The sequence below is a fragment of the Zophobas morio genome, unplaced genomic scaffold, assembly GCF_036711695.1.
Source record: "Zophobas morio isolate AGI-343-1 ecotype UQ-CSIRO unplaced genomic scaffold, CSIRO_AGI_Zmor_V1 ptg000028l, whole genome shotgun sequence".
NCBI lineage: Eukaryota > Metazoa > Arthropoda > Insecta > Coleoptera > Tenebrionidae > Zophobas > Zophobas morio.
In genome coordinates, this window is record NW_026972133.1 from 155982 (window position 1) to 171245 (window position 15264).

A 15264-nucleotide genomic window follows, 5' to 3' on the forward strand; every position below is an offset into this window, starting at 1 on the left:
GTAAGAATCACCACAAAAAAATAAAATTCATTAGAACAAATTTTAAACTTGGAAAATCGAATAGTTTGATTGTCCTTCTCTACAACAATTTATTTAGGGTCTTAATTTCATGTTTGTCGACATTTTGTAACTCCTAGGCAAAAGTAGGTCTCCCATTTCCAATTATCTTTCGTCTATCTATTAAATAGATAACGTTGGAAACGTTAATCAAAATTTGTGTAATCTCTGCTTTTTTATTTGTGGTTTGTAAGTTCGTCCTTATATTTTACCTTAGATATCCACATTTTTGGAAAAAAATTCGAAATTGTGCTACATTTTACCCCGGAACTAAGGAATCAGTTGCACTGAAATTGAGAACATTCTTGGATTGTTTGATTGTCCTTCAGGGATGATTCCAAAAACTAAAGTGTCAAAAGTTTACAAAAACTGGATTTCAAAATGATTTTTTTTACATACACATATTGCTGCAATCATTGAAAAGTGTCTAAAAATTCTCAAAAAATTTTGGGATATAGATTTTGAGCAATTGATACGAAAAACATAATTGTTAATTGTACCCGTCTAACATTTTCGAAGAAGGTGTGAAATTGATATATTTTTTAAATCTCGAAACCTCGAAAAAGTGAAAAATTTGATTTTTGAAATGTTGCCTAAAAAATTCTGTGATATAGACTTCGACGAGCTAATTCCAAAAACATAAAGTGTGCCAGTGGCACACGACCAAGATTTCCAAAAATTGGATTCGAAAATCATCTTATTTCAATTTTTATCTAGAAATCTTGAAACCTGCCCAAAAATAGTCAAAAAATTCAGAAATATAGACCCGAGCAGCTGATTCGAAAAAGATATTTGTTAATGGTCCTCGTCTAAGATTTTCGGAAAATTCGGTCTGGAAATGGAATTTTCAAGTATCTGAAATCCTAAAAGGTCGGAAAATTTATTGGAAAGTGGAGATCTTTGAAAAATTGCCTAAAAATTCTGGGATATAGATCTGGACGAGTTTATTCGAAAAACGTAAAGTGTCGGTGCTACCGGACCAAGATTTTCCAAAAATTCGATTCGAAAATGATCAAATTTTTATTTTTATCTAGAAATCTTGAAAACTGCCCAAAAATCATCAAAAAATTCTAAGATATAAATCCGAGCCCTGATTCGAAAAACATATTTATTAAAGGTCCTGATCTAAGATTTTCGGAAAATTCGGTCTGAAAACAATATTTTTAAGTATCTGAAAACCTCACTAATAGGTCAGAAAATTCATTGGAAAATGGAGATCTTTGAAAATTTGCCTAAAAATTCTGGGATATAGATTTGGACGAGTTTATTCGAAAAAGATAAAGTGTCGGTTCTACCGGACCAAGATTTTCCAAAAATTCGATTCGAAAATGATCAAATTTAAATTTTTATCTAGAAATCATGAAAACTGCCCGAAAATCATCAAAAAATTCGGAGACATAAAGCCGAGCAGCTGATTCGAAAAACATTTATTAAAAGTCCTGATCTAAGATTTTCGGAAAATTCGGTCTGAAAATGGTATTTTTAAGTATTTGGAAACCTCACGAAAAGGTCGGAAAATTCATTGGAAAATGGATATCCTTGAAAAATTACCTAAAAATTGTGGGATATAGATCTGGGCGAGTTTATTCGATAAAAATAAAGTGTCGGTGCTACCGGACCAAGATTTTCCAAAAATTCGATTCGAAAATGATCAAATTTTAATTTTTATCTAGAAATCTTGAAAACTGCCAAAAAATCTTCAAAAAATTCGGAGATATAAATCCGAGCAGCTAATTCGAAAAACATATTTATTAAAAGTCCTGATCTAAGTTTTTCGGAAAATTCGGTCTAAAAATGGTATTTTTAAGTATCTGAAAACGTCACTAAAAGGTCGGAAAATTTATTGGAAAATGGAGACCCTTGAAAAATTGTCTAAAAATTCTGGGATATAGATCTGGACGAGTTTATTCGAAAAACATAAAGTATCGGTGCTACAGGACCAAGATTTTCCAAAAATTCGATTCGAAAATTATCACAATTAAATTTTTATGTAGAAATCTTGAAAACTGTCCAAAAAAAATCAAATCATCAAAAAATTCGGAGATATAAATCCGAGCAGCTGATTCGAAAAACATATTTATTAAAGGTCCTGATCTAAGATTTTCGGAAAATTCGATCTGAAAATGGTATTTTTAAGTATCTGAAAACCTCACTAAAAGGTCGGAAAATTCATTGGAAATTCGAGATCCCTGAAAAATTGCCTAAAAATTCTGGGATATAGATCTGGACGAGTTTATTCGAAAAACATAAAGTGTCGGTGCTACGGGACCACGATTTTCCAAAAAATTCGATTCGAAAATGATTAAATGTAAATTTTTATCTAGAAATCTTGAAACCCGGCCAAACATCATCAAAAAATTCAGAGATATAGATCCGAGCAGCTGATTCGAAAAACATATTTATTAAAGGTCCTGATCTAAGATTTTCGGAAAACTCGGTCTCCAAATGGTATTTTTAAGTATCTGAAAACGTCACTGAAAGGTCGGAAAATTCTTTGGAAAATGGAGATCCTTGAAAAATTGACTAAAAATTCTGGGATATAGATTCAAAGGAGTTTATTCGAAAAACATAAAGTGTCAGTTCTACCGGACCAAGATTTTCTAAAAATTCTATTCGAAAATGATGATATTTAAATTTTTATCTAGAAATCTTGAAAACCGCCCAAAAATCATCAAAAAATTCAGAGAAATAGATCCCAGCAACTGGTTGGAAAAATATATTTGTTAATGGTCTCCGTTTAAGATTTTCGGAAAATTCGGTCTGAAAATGGTATTTTTAAGTACCTGGAAAATTCTTTATAAGGTCAGAAAATTCATTGGAAAATAGAAATTTTTGAAAAATTGACTAAGTATTCTGAGATAGAGATCTCGACGAGTTTATTCTAAAATCATAAATTGTCAGTGGTACCGGACCAATATTAACGAAAAATTCGATTCGAAAATGGTCTTATTTAAATTTTTATCTGGAAATCTTGAAAAATGCCCAAAAACCATTAAAAAATTCAGAGATATAGATCCGAGCACCTGACACGAAAAATATGTCTGTTGATAGTCCCCGTCTAAGATTTTCGGAAAATTGGACCTGAAAATGGCATTTTTATGTATCTGCAGACCTCTTTAAAATGTCAGAAAATTTGTTGAAAAATAGTGATTTTTGAAAAATTGTCTAAAAACTCTGGGATATAGATCTCCGCTAGTTTATTTGAAAAAGATGAAGTGTCAGTAGTACCGGACCAAGATTTTCGAAAAATTCGATTCGAAAATTCTCATATTTATGTTCTTATCCAGAAATCTTGAAAATTGCCCAAACATCATCAAAAAATTCAGAGATATAGATCCGAGCAGTTGATTCGAAAAACATATTTATTAAAGGTCCTCGTCTAAGATTTTCAGAAAGTTCGGTCTAAAAATGGTATTTTTAAGTATCTAGAAAACTCTCTAAAGGTCAGAAAATTCATTGCAAAATAGAGATTTTTGAAAAATTGCCTAAAAAAATCTGGGATATAAATCTCGACGGGTTTATTTGAAACATATAAAGTGTCAGTGGCACCGGACCAAGATTTTCAAAAAATTCGGTTCGAAAATGCCCATATATAAATTTTAATCTAGAAATCTTGAAAACCGCCCAAAAATTAGCAAAAAATTCAGAGATATCGATCCGAGCAACTGCTTTGAAAAACTTATTTATTAAACGTCCTGGTCTAAGATTTTCAGAAAAATCGGTCTGAAAATGGTATTTCTAAGTATCTGGAAATCTCTCTAAACTGTCAGAAAATTCATTGAAAAATAGAGGTTTTTGAAAAATCACCTAAAAATTCTGGGATATAAATTTGATGAGTTTATTTGAAAAACGTAAAGTATCACTAGTAAATACCGAACTAAAATTTTCGAAAAATTCGATTTAAAAATGTTTTTTTATAATATCTAGTAATCCCGAAAACGTCATAAAGTTCCTCAAAAATTCTGGGATATAGATTTCGACCAGGTGATTAGAAGGAATAAAATGTCAGTGGTACCGGATTAGGATTTTAAAAGAATTTGAAAACGTCTTTTTTTAGTTTCTAGAAGTCATGAAAACGTGCTAAATATCCTCCAAAGTCAGGGACAGAGATCTCGATGAGCTGATTTCAAAAAAAAATTTTGTCAATGGTACTGCACCAAGATTTTAGAAATTTCTTAACATGTATCTGGAAATTTTTGGAAACTGCCTAAAAATCCTCAAAAATTCTAGAACATGGATCTCGACTAGTTGAAAAATCCTGGAAAATTTTTAGGACATAGATCTCCACTAGCTGATTCGAAAAAATAAAGTGGCATTTGGACCGTACTCTCACATTTTCGAAAAATTCGATTTGAAAACGTCTTTTTTCAGTTTCTAGAAGAGATGAAAACGTCCTAATTATCCTCAAAAAATCTTGCATAGACATCTCGATGGGCTGATTTAAAAAAATATTGTCAATGGTACCGCACCAAGATTTTCGAAAAATACCATTCCAAAACAATTTATTGTTTAATATGCATCCGTAAATTTTGGAAACTGCCTAAAAATCCTCAAAAGATCCTAGAACATAGATCTCGACAAACTGATTCAAAGAAATAAAGTGTCCATGGTACCAAGATTTTCGAAAAATTCGATTCGTAAATGGAGATTTTTGAAAATTTGACTAAAAATTCTGAGATATAGATCTGGACGAGTTTATTCGAAAAACATAAAGTGTCGGTGCTACCGGACCAAGATTTTCCAAAAATTCGGTTCGAAAATTATCACAATTAAATTTTTATGTAGAAATCTTGAAAACTGCCCAAAAATCATCAAAAAATTCGGAGATATAAATCCGAGCAGCTGATTCGAAAAACATATTTATTAAACGTCCTGATCTAGAATTTTCGGAAAATTAGGTCTGAAAATGGTATTTTTAAGTATCTGAAAACCTCTCTAAAAGGTCGTAAAATTCATTTGAAAATGAAAATCATTGAAAAATTGCCTAAAAATTCTGGCATATAGATCTGGACGCGTTTATTTGAAAAACATAAAGTGTCGATGCTACCGGACCAAGATTTTCCAAAAATTCGATTCGAAAATGATCATATTTAAATTTTTATCTAGAAATCTTGAAAACTGCCCAAAAATCATAAAAAAATTCAGAGATATAGATCCGAGCACCTCACACGAAAAATATATCTGTTGATAGTCCCCGTCTAAGATTTTCGGAAAATTCGAACTGAAAATGGCATTTTTATGTATCTGGAGACCTCTTTGAAACATCAGAAAATTTATTGGAAAATAGAGATTTTTGAAAAATTGCCTAAAAAATCTGGGATATAGATCTCGACGTGTTTATTCGAAACATATAAAATATCAATGGCACCGGACCAAATTTTCGAAAAATTCGATTCGAAAATGATCATGTATAAATTTTTGTCTAGAAATCTTCAGAGATATAGATCCGAGCTACTGATTCGAAAAACATATTTGTTAATAGTCTCTGTCGAAGATTTTCGGAGAAATCGGTTTAAAAATGGTATTTTTAAGTATCTGGAAACTTCTCTAAAAGCTCAAAAAATTAATTGGAAAATAGAAATTTTTTAAAAATTGCCTAAATTTTCTGGGACATAGATGTTGACGAGTTTATTCGAAAAACATAAAGTGTCGGTGCTACCGACCAAGATTTTCCAAAAATTCGATTCCAAAATGATCATATTTAAATTTTTATTTAGAAATCTTGAAAACTGCCCCAAAATCATTAAAAAATGCAGAGATATAGATCCGAGCAGCTGATTCGAAAAAAATATTTATTAGACGTGTTGGTCTAAGAATTCCGGAAAATTCGGTCTGAAAATGGTATTTTTAAGTATCTGGAAACCTCACTAAACGGTCAGAAAATTAATTGGAAAGTAGAGATGTTTGAAAATTTGACAAAAAATTCTGGGTTATAGATCTCGACGAGTTTATTCGAAAAACATAAATTGTCAGTGGCACCGGATCTAGATTTTCGAAAAATTCTATGACATACATAGATCTCGACTAGCTGATTCGAAAAAATAAAGTGTCAATGGTACCGTACTAAGATTTTTGAAAAACTCAATTTGAAACCGTTTTTTTAATATCTGGAAATCGTGAAAACGGCATAGAATGGGGTATAGATCTCGACCAGCTGATTTGAAGGAATAAAATGTCAGTGGTACCGAATTAAATTTTTTAATTTTAAAAGAAGTTTATTTGAAAACGTCTTTTTTTAGTTTCTAGGAGTTATGAAAACGTCCTAATTATCCTCAAAAAATCTGGTATAGAAATCTCGAAGTGGTGATTTAAAAAAATATTTAAGTCAATGGTACCGCACCAATTCGACTCCAAAACAATTTGTTTTTTAATATGTATCTGGAAATTTTAGAAACTCCATAAAAATCCTCAAAAAATTCTAGAAAATGGATCTCGACTAGCTGAAAAATCCTGACATACCGGACTAAATTTTCGAAAATTCAATTCATTCATTGACAGAAAATTAAGCCCCCTTGACCCTGATTGGTCAGTTCAAGCTCGCTCTTGTCAGGTGACTTAGCTCTCGGAATATTCATCAAATTAAGGGGTGAAAGCCACCTAAAGTTTTCAGATTTGTTCTTCTCGGTAAAAAATAACAAAATAGTCGGTTTTGAATTATTAAATGACCGGACTTAAAATTCTCCCTAAAATATTTAAATTTATTTAAATTCGTTAATTCTCGCGTTACATTTATCGCAATTTTCCGCTAATCGTGTGTTGTAACCTCGTCACCCAACAGCTCTATAATTATTTAAAGCAACTCCGTTCGCCACATGCAGCCCCGACTGATTGAGTTTCCAAACGTGGGGCAAAATTTATGCACTCAAGCCACGCACGCCGCCGCCGCTCGCCTCAAAGCTGTTTCCTTCGTGATTCGTTTATGCTAATCCCGGATTTCCTAGCACGGAAAAAACTATCAGATCGTAAACGGTCCTGTTTCGCGAAAACACGTCCCATTAAAGTGGGCGCCCAGATAAAATCTGCATATGTAATTGCGTCATTATCATTCCGAAATCGTGTTCCCGGTCCTGATTGCGGAAGAATTCGGCTTGTTTGTGGATTTGTGATTTATCTTATCGGAATGTTTTTTCGGGGGTCGCGGAGATGCCGCATGCCGTATTGATTTCTTCACGACTGGTCCACGCGAATCGCCTAGATGTGTACTAAATATACATTCGGCGGTAATTACGACGATCGTTCCGGGAACGTAAGCACATAAACTTATTTACGCGCAGGACGGACGCGCCTCCGACGCTGATTTACAGCGAATTTCCACAATAAAGCAGCATCGGTGTAAGCATGAAATTATAATCGACTTTCATCTTTATTTTTAGTTTACCTTCGGTAGCCTTCAGCGTGGGCCCGGCTGAAATGTCAAGTACCTTACATAAATCTATTGAAGTGGATTCAGTAGCTAATTTGATACTTTCATCGGCGTAAACTCGTTGAAAAAAGATGAGGAGGCAGTGTTGTGGTGGCGGCGTTGCTGCCAAGTCAGGGACAGATCGCGTACTTGGATTGTTACCTCGGATAACCAGTAATCTGTTATTGTTTGCGCAAACATGGTGAATAAACAAATAAAAACAATGTTGTGGTGCTTACTTTGTAATGTAGTGGTATTACTGAACTAGAAAGAATTATTTGGATTCTATTTACGAGTTTTTCGTGTTTTATCCAGAAAAAATCAGAATGTTTATAATAATAGTTGTTTATCTGTGTCCAAGTGCCGATACACAAGGATAACACTAGCAACAGGATCGCGGTCCAAAACTGAAGGTTGAGGGCTGCATGTAAGTGACTAGTGCTATCCCATATTCAGTACATATCATTCCTCGCTTTATATTCTAAATACATTTATCTAGTTACACTTGTTTTTAATATTATTATTATATTTGAGTTAACATTCCCATTTCAAAAATTGGGTCACAGACCAAATTTAAGTTCGGCTTACATCAATTTACATATACGTCTCCATTATAATGAAGAAACATGTTTTAAATATCGTGTTGTTGAAAGAAAACTATATATATTTAGAAAAGATGACGAAGAATATGCCCCACCCACCCACCCGATCTCAATTGTAACAAATTTTTTATTCGTTGTGAGACCAGAGGGCGGAACTTAATTGCAAATTTTACTTTTGAGAGAATAAGAATATTCTTTGGGTACTTTTTTGCAAAGTAGTATATTTTCAACAATACCATAATACCACAAACATGTTTCTCTTGATAATTTCTTGTACAGAAATATATACTTTGCACTTAAGCTCCGCCCTCTGATCACACAACGAATAAAAAATTTATCACAATGGAGATCGGGTGGGTGGGTGGGGCATACTCTTCCCGTTCTTTTTCTTAATATATACAGTTTTTTTTTCAATGACACGATGCTTACGTGATAATTTCTTGGCGAAAACTATAAACTTCTTAATTAAGCTCCGCCTATTGTCTTATAACAAATAAAAAAATTATTACAATTGAAATGGAGGTGGGTGGGTGGGGCTTATCTTTTCGCTTTCTTTTCGTAAGACACATGGTCTTCTTTTAACAACGAAATACTTAAAATATTAAATGCTGAATTTGAGGTTAGAATTATATATTCGACAAGCTGATTCGAAAAATTAAAGTGTCTTGGGTACGGGAACAAGATTTTCGAAAAATTCGATTTGAATTTTTTTTTAATACATAATATAGAAATCGTGAAAACGGTCTAAAACTCTTCAAAAAATTCTGGGATATCGATCTCGATTAGCTGATTCGAAAGAATATATTGTCATGGTACCGGACCAAGATTTTCGAAAAATTCGATTTAAAAACTTTTTTTTAACATCTAAGGATCGTGAAAACTGTCTAAGAATCTTCAAAAATTTCTGGAATATAACTCATGAGGAGTTGATTCGAAAAATGAAAGTGTAATTTCTACCAGACCAGGATTTTTGAAAAAATCAATCTAAATTTGTTATTTAGAAATCTGGAAAAGTGCTTAAAAATCACCAAAAATTTCTGGGATATGGATTTAGACAAGCTGATTCGAAAAAATAAAGTGTCAATGGTACCGGACCAAGATGTTCGAAAAATTAGATTTGAAAAATTTTTTTTTAATACAGAGAAATCGTGAAAACTATCCAAAAGTCTTCAAAAAAATACTGGGATATCGATGTCGGTTATCTAATTCGAAAGAATGAAGTGTCACTGGTACTGGACCAAGATTTTCGGAAAATTTGATTTCAAATTTTTTTTTTAATATATAGAAATCGGGAAAACGGTCTAAAAAAACCTCAAAAAATTCTGGGATATGGATCTCGACCAGCTGGTTCGAAGGAATGCAGGCATGTTATCGGACCAAGAGTTTCGAAAAATTAAATTTGATTTTTTTTTTTATATTTAAAAATCGTGAAAACTCACTAAAATTCTCCAGAAAAATCTGAAATATAAATCTTGACGAGCTGATTCAAAAAAAAGTGTCATTTCTACCGCACCAGGATTTTCGACAAAATCGATCTGATTTTTTTTTTATCTGGAAATCTTAAAGTTGCCTAAAAATTCCCAAAAAATTCTGGGATATCGACCTCGGCAAGCTGATTCCAAAAAATAAAATATCACTGATACTGGATCAAGATTTTGGAAAAGTTCGATTTGAAAATGTTTTTTTTTTAGTTACTAGAAATCTTGAAAACTGCCTAAGAATATTCGAAAAATTCTGATTCGAAAGAATAAAGTGTCATGGTTCGGACCAAGATTTTCTAAAAATTCGAATTAATTTTTTTTTTAATACATACTATAGAAATTGTGAAAACTGTCTAAAAATCCTGAAAAATCTCTGGAATATAAATCTTGACGAGCTTTTTCGAAAAAAATGTTATTTTTACTGGACCAGGATTTCCGAAAAAATCGATTTGTACTTGTTTTAATCTAGAAATCTTGAAAGTTGCCTAAAAATTCCCAAAAAGTTCTGAGATGTCGATCTTGACAAACTGATCCGAAAAAATAAAGTGTCAATAGTACCGGACCAAGATTTTCGAAAAATTCGATTTTTTTAACATCTAAGAGTCGTGAAAACTGTCTAAGAATTATCAAAAATTTCTAAAATATAAATCATGAGGAGCCGATTCGCAAAAATATAGTGTCATTTCTACCGGACCAGGATTTTCGAAAAAATCGATTTGAATTTGTTTTTATGTAGAAATCTGGAAAGGTACTTAAAAATCGACAAAAATTTCTGGGATACGGATCTTGATAAATGATTCGAAAAAATAAACTGTCAATGCGACCGGACCAAGATTTTCGAAAAATTCGGTTTGAGAACTTTTTTTTAATATTCAAAAATCGTGAAAACTGCATAAAAATCCCCAGAAAAGTCTAGAATATAACTCTTGACGAGCTGATTTGAAAAAATAAAGTCACATTTCTACGGGACCAGGATTTTCGAAAAAATCAATTTAATTTTTTTTTTCTGGAAATTTTTAAGTTGTGTCAAAATTCCCAAAAAATTCTGGGAAATCGATTTCGAGAAGCTGATTTCAAAAAATTAAATATCAATGGTACTGGATTAAGATTTTCGAAAAATTCGATTTGAAAATGCTTTTATTTAGTTACTAGAAATTTTGAAAACTGGCTAACAATATTCGAAAAATTCTAGGACATTGATCTCGACTAGCTGAATAAGTAAATAATCTTGGTCTGGACCAGGATTTTCGAAAATTTCGATTTGGAAACTTTTTTTTAATATCTGTGAAAACTGTCTAAAAATCCTCAAAAAACTCTGGAATATAAATCTTGACGAGCTGATTTGAAAAAATTAAATGTCATTTCGACCGGACCAGGATTTTCGAAAAAATCGATTTTTTTTAAAATCTCGAAATCTTGAAAGTTGCCTAAAAAATCCTCAAAAAATGCTGGGATATCGTTTTCGGTTAGCTGATTCGAAAGAATAAAGTGTCATGTTATCGGACCTAGATTTTCGAAAAATTCGATTTGAAAACTTTTTTTTTGATATTTAAAAATGTGAAAAATGCCCAGAAAATTCTGTAATATAAATCTTGACGAGCTGATTTGAAATAATAAAGTGACATTTCTACCGGACCAAGATTTTCGAAAAAATCGATTTGAATTTTTTTTACCAGGAAATCTTAAAGTTGTGTAAAAATTTCCAAAAAATTCTGGGAAATTGATCTTGAGAAGCTGATTCCAACTAATTAAATATCAATATGGTACTGGATCACGATTTTCGGAAAATTCGATTTGAAAATGCTTTTATTTAGTTACTAGAAATCTTGAAAACTGCCTAACAATATTCGAAAAATTCTAGGGAACTGATCTCGACTAGCTGACTCGAAAAAATAAATAATCTTTGTCTGGACCAAGATTTTCGGAAATTTCGATTTGAAAACTTTTTTACTGATCTCGACTAGCTGACTCGAAAAAATAAATAATCTTTGTCTGGACCAAGATTTTCGGAAATTTCGATTTGAAAACTTTTTTTAATATCTGAAAACTGTCTAAAAATCCTCAACAAACTCTGGAATATAAATCTTGACGAGCTGATTTGAAAAAATTAAATGTTATTTATACTGAACCAGGATGTTCGAAAAAATCGTTTTTTTTTTAAATCTATAAATCTTGAAAGTTGCCTAAAAAATCCTCAAAAAATTATGGGATATCGATTTCGGTTAGCTGATTCGAAAGAATACAGTCATATTATCGGACCAAGATTTTCGAAAAATTCGATTTGAGAACTTTTTTTTAATATTAAAAAATCGTGAAAACTGCATAAAAATCCCCAGAAAAGTCTGAAATATAAATCCTGACGAGCTGATTTGAAAAAAATAAAGTGACATTTCTACCGGACCAAGATTTTCGAAAAAATCGATTTGAATTTTTTTTACCTGGAAATCTTAGTTGTGTAAAAATTTCCAAAAAATTCTGGGAAATCGATCCTGAGAAGCTGATTCCAACTAATTAAATATCAATATGGTATGGTACTGGATCAAGAATTTCGGAAAATTAGATTTGAAAATGCTTATATTTAGTTACTAGAAATCTTGCCACCTGCCTAACAATATTCGAAAAATTCTAGGACACTGATCTCGACTAGCTGACTCGAAAAAATAAATAATCATGGTCTGGACCAAGATTTTCGGAAATTTCGATTTGAAAACTTTTTTTAATATCTGAAAACTGTCTAAAAATCCTCAACAAACTCTGGAATATAAATCTTGACGAGCTGATTTGAAAAAATTAAATGTTATTTATACTGAACCAGAATGTTCGAAAAAATCGTTTTTTTTTTTGAAATCTATAAATCTTGAAAGTTGCCTAAAAAATCCTCAAAAAATTCTGGGATATCGATTTCGGTTAGATGATTCGAAAGAATAAAGTCATATTATCGGACCAAGATTTTCGAAAAATTCGATTTGAGAACTTTTTTTTTAATATTAAAAAATCGTGAAAACTGCATAAAAATCCCCAGAAAAGTCTGAAATATAAATCCTGACGAGCTGATTTGAAAAAAATAAAGTGACATTTCTACCGGACTAGGATTTTCGAAAAAATCGATTTGAATTTTTTTTACCAGGAAATCTTAAAGTTGTGTAAAAATTCCCAAAAAATTCTAGGATATCGATCTCGAGAAACTGATTCCAAAAAATTAAATATCAATAGTACTGGATCAAGATTGTCGGAAAATTCTATTTGAAAACGCTTTTATTTAGTTACTAAAAATCTTGAAACTCCCTAACAATATTCGAAAAATTCTAGGACGTTAATCTCGACTAGCTGACTCGAAACAATAAATAATCTTGCTCTGGACCAAGATTTTCGGAAACTTCAATTTGAAAACTTTTTTTTAATATCTGTGAAAACTGTCTACAACTCCCCAAAAAACTCTGGAATATAAATCTTGACGAGCTGATTTGAAAAAATTAAATGTCATTTCTACCGGACCACAGGATGTTCGAAAAAATTGTTATGAATTCTTTTTTAAATCTAGAAATCTTGAAAGTTGCCTAAAAAATCCTCAAAAAATTCAGGGATATCGATTTCGGTTAGCTGATTCGAAAGAAAAAAGTGTCATATTATCGGACCAAGATTTTCGAAAAATTCGATTTGAGAATTTTTTTTTAATACCTACTTAAAAATCGTGAAAAATCCACAGAAAAGTGTGGAATATAAATCTTGACGAGCTGATTTGAAAAAATAGTGTGAAATTTCTACCTGACGAGGATTTAAAAAAAAATCGATTTGATTTTTGTTATCTGGAAATCTTAAAGTTGTGTAAAAATTCCCAAAAAATTCTGGGATATCGATCTCGGGAAGCTGATTTCAAAAAATAAAATATCATTAGTACTGTATCAAGATTTTCGAAAAATTCGATTTTGAAAATTTTTTTTAGTCACTAGAAGTCTTGAAAACTGCCTAATGCTATTCGAAAAATTCTAGGACATTGATCTCGACTAGGTGCTCGAAAGAATAAATCGTCAGTGGTACAAGGTTTTCGAAATTTTCGGCTTGAAAACGTTTTTTTTAATATCTGAGAATCGTGGAAACTGTCTAAAAGTCCTCAAAAAACTCCGGAATATAAACCTTGATGAGCTAATTCGAAAAAATAAAATGTCATTTATACCGGACCAGGATTCCGGTTCCAGTTCCGAAAACATAAAGTGTCAATGGAACCAGACCAAAATTTTCGAAAAATTCGATTTGCAAACTTTTCTATTAATATCCAAGAATCGTGAAAACTGCCTACAACTCCTCAAAAATATAAATCATGAGGAGCTGATTCGAAAAACAAAGTGTCATTTCTACTGGACCAAGATTTTCGAAAAATTTGATTTGAATTTTTTTTAATACACAGAAATCCCGAGAACGGTCTAAAAACCCTCAAAAAATTCTAGGATATCGATCTCGGTTAGCTGATTCGAAAGAATAAAGTGTCATAGTACCGGACCCAGATTTTCGAAAAATTCGATTTGAAATCTTTTTTTATACTTGTATCGGAGAATTGTGAAAACTGCCTAAAAATCCTCAAAAAATTCTGGAATATAAATCTTTACGAGCTAATTTGGAAAAAATAAACTGCCTAACAATATTCGAAAAATTCTAGGACATTGATCTCGATAAGGTGCTCGAAAGAATAAATTGCCAGTGGTACCGGACAAAGGTTTTCGAAAATTTCGATTTGAAAACTTGTTTCTTTAATATCTGAGAATCGTGGAAACTGTCTAAAAGTCCTCAAAAAACTGCGGAATATAAATCTTGACGAGCTAATTCAGAAAAATAAAATGTCATTTCTAACGGATCAGAATTTTCGAAAAAAAAACGACTTGAAAGTTGCCTAAAAATCCCCAAAAAATTCTAGGATCTCCACAAACAGATCCGAAAAAATAAAGTGTCAATGGTACTGGCCCAAGATTTTCGAACAAATTCGATTTGAATTTTTTTAATGCATAATATAGAAATCGTGAAAACGGTCTAAAAAATCTCAAAAAATTCTGGGATATCAATCTCGACCAGCTGATTCGAAGAAATACAGGGTCATGTTATCGGACCAAGATTTTCGAAAAATTGGATTTGAAAACTTTTTTTATATTGAAAAATTATGAAAACTCACTAAAAATCCCCAGAAAATTCTGGAATATAAATCTTGACGAGCTGATTCCAAAAAAGAAAGTGTCATTGCTTCCGGATAGGGATTTTCGAAAATATCGATTTGATTTTTTTTTAATCTAGGAATTTTGAAAGTTGACTACAAATACACAAAAAACTCTGGGATGTCGATCTCGACAAACTTATCCGAACCAAGATTTTCGGAAAATTCGATTTGAATTTTTTTTTTTTTAATAAAGGTGTAAAAACCCCAAAAAAATTCTAGGATGCCGATCTCGACTAGCTAATTTGAAAGGATAAATTGTCATTTCTACCGGACCAAGATTTTGAAAAATTCGATTTGAATTTTTTTTTAATACACGGAAATCCTGAAAACTGTCTAATAATCCTGAAAAATTCTGAGATATCGTTCCCGGCTAGCTGATTCGAAAGAATAAACTGTCATAGTACCGGACCCAGATTTTTGAAAAATTCGATTTAAAAACTTTTCTTTATATCCGAATCTAAGAATCGTGAAGACTGCCTAAAAATTCTCAAAAAATTCTGGAACATAAATCTTGGAGAG

The 15264-nt window shown here is 31.7% G+C and overlaps 1 protein-coding gene across 9 annotated transcripts in view; it reads left to right on the plus strand.

Moving 5' to 3' along the window:
- Positions 1 to 15264, plus strand: part of Sif (still life) — a 253253-nt gene that overhangs the window by 14061 nt on the left and 223928 nt on the right. Inside the window, exon 1 of one of the 9 annotated variants that reach the window (XM_064066372.1) lies at positions 7854 to 7886. The exons of the other annotated variants lie outside the window; for them this stretch is intronic. The gene's annotated coding sequence lies outside the window, so the exon portion shown is untranslated. Of the gene's footprint in view, positions 1 to 7853; positions 7887 to 15264 lie in introns of those variants that run through there. 9 annotated transcript variants of the gene reach the window in all.